This window comes from Dipodomys merriami, unplaced genomic scaffold (genome assembly GCF_024711535.1).
Source record: "Dipodomys merriami isolate MVZ:Mamm:240054 unplaced genomic scaffold, mDipMer1.0.p SCAF_389, whole genome shotgun sequence".
Classification (NCBI taxonomy): Eukaryota; Metazoa; Chordata; class Mammalia; order Rodentia; family Heteromyidae; genus Dipodomys; species Dipodomys merriami.
The window spans coordinates 666008-668229 of NW_027205481.1; the positions used below are offsets into that span (position 1 = coordinate 666008).

Genomic DNA, 2222 nt, shown 5'->3' on the forward strand with positions numbered 1-2222 from the left:
TGGATCTTGTTATAATGGGGCTATGCTGTATACAATGTTAACCATTGAGAACATATCTCTCTCTCTGCATATATGTGTGAATTATAAAGTATAAGTTGGACTCCAAGTTCAACGAACACAAGTTATTCTCTATGTGTTCCCAGTGTCCCTATGAGGCTCTCTCAACAAGCTGTTCATCTTTCCTGTTTAGATAACATTAAACACCATTGTTTTGTTAGGTCAAGAATAAAGATGAGGGGTGAAAATAAACTTTTGCCTTTAAATAGCTTAGTATCCTCAACCCCAAACTATGAGTTAATTTAGAAAACATTTTGTTGTTATTGTTGTCTCCAGAGTGATTACTCCATTACTGGTGAGGCCTGTGAGGTGTGGGTACATTCCCAGCCTTCCCCATGCCTTGCTGGACCACAGCCAAGGCAACCCTCGGCCTTCCACTGGGCTCCATCCTTGAAAAGCTGCCTGATGGAGGGAGGTCAGAAATATCTGCATTTACAAGTTTCCCAGAATGTGCTAGAACTTTTTGGTCAGTTTTATAGAACTTTCTTGGTCAGTTAAGATTCCACCTCAATCTCTCTAGTATTTTCCAAGCAGATCAGGTCACTTGCAGAAAATGAAGAAGCTTTGTCGTCCAGGGTTCCAAGCCTTGGAATCAAAGTTAGGACCAGGATGGCCAGGGGTCTCGTGTATGGTAGAGATGGCCAGGTGACTGGAGTTTCTGACTTTCCTGTTCTCCATGAGGCCTGAGCAGGGTGGAGGGCAACGAGGAGGTGTCTTCTACAATAGCCACTGAAGTGAGGGGGGCAGAAGGTCAGGTGTTCCAGTGGGCAGATGTGGAGAGGATTCTAGAAGGGGATCAAGTCCGCTGCTTTGGGCAGGAGTATCAGTTATTTTTACAGAAAGAAACAGAGAAATTAATTTTCTTTTCTGACTATTGAAAACTGAAAAGATGCTCAAGTTTACCATTTAAAGGAACAATAGACATTTCAAAAATCTGTCTAAACTTTGGTTTTCTTTAAAAAAAAACACACACAAAAAACCAGTTCATCACAAAAAGAAATATAAGTTGAAGCTGTAGCCAGGTGTTTTTCTGTCCGTGGCAGTGTTTTGTGCAAAGTAAAGTGTATTGGAGCTCCAATTTAACTGATGCAGTGGGGTTTACTGGCTCTGCATGCCGAAGCAGTGCATGTCGTGCATGCCCTTGCTGTCCCAGCCTGGGAGGGGCTGACCATACTTGTCCACGCACCAGCAGAAGCCCCGCTTTCTGCCTTTGGAGGGGCAACAATGCTTCTTCTTATAAAGTCCTTTCTTGTCGCAGTTGGGGATGTGCACACCCCTAGGACTCAGCACATTGAGGAACTTCAGGTGATTCAGGGTATCTTCCATCTCTCTAAGGCAGGGACCATATTCTGTCTCCCGTTTGGACTCTGAGGAGAAGTTCTGGGTGTCCGTGCTCTGGGACTCATAGTCGACTTTGTAGCGCTGGCTGTCCTTCACGTGACCTTTCTTGATGGTGTCTAGATATGAATGAATGGAATGATACTTGGAGTCAGACACCCTATGTGTGCTGGGCGGGGCATGGCTCTCCATGCTCCCCGTGCCTCGGTCCTCCTCCGACTCACTAGCATTTCCTGAGGCAGAGGGCACCTGCAGCAGGTTGGTGCTCAGGCGCCAGGGGACGCTGGCATTGGCGCAGAACCCCCGGCCGTCCAGCAGCGCCTGCAGGAGGCGTGGCTCGGCCCGTGGCAGCTGGCAGCTGAGCACCAAGTTGCAGCATTCGGAGTAGACATGACATAGCTGGCCCTCGCGCAGCGCTCAGTTCAAGCAGCAGCCACAGCCTGGCTCGCGCACCAGCTCTGCACACGTGGGTGTGGCAGGCGGAGGCATGCACTGGGCCAGGGAGTTCGCATCACAGGGCTCTCAGCGCACTAAGGGGCCGCGTCACCGGCGGCCCATGGAGCAGGGCCAGTGCGGTGAGCAGAGCTGCCCAGAGCGCGGGGTGCGCCCAATGCATGGAGCCTGTTGCAGGGGCCAACTGGAGTAAGCGGTTATCAGGTCGAGGCACGCAGTGCGAGATTGCGGGATCTGGAGTGCAACTGCTAGGCGTGCAGCTGCCCAGCTCGCACCTCAGTACCTATAAGTTCTAATGTCACCCTTATTCTGTCTTATAGTAGTTTGGCTGATTTTAATGTAGTTAATCCATTTTGACTTGATGTTAGTGGAAG

General features: G+C 49.5%; 1 pseudogene; it reads right to left on the minus strand.

Moving 5' to 3' along the window:
• Window positions 1-1155: 1155 nt before the first annotated feature.
• Window positions 1156-2011, minus strand: LOC138805149 (insulin-like growth factor-binding protein 3 pseudogene; annotated as a pseudogene).
• Window positions 2012-2222: the final 211 nt, after the last annotated feature.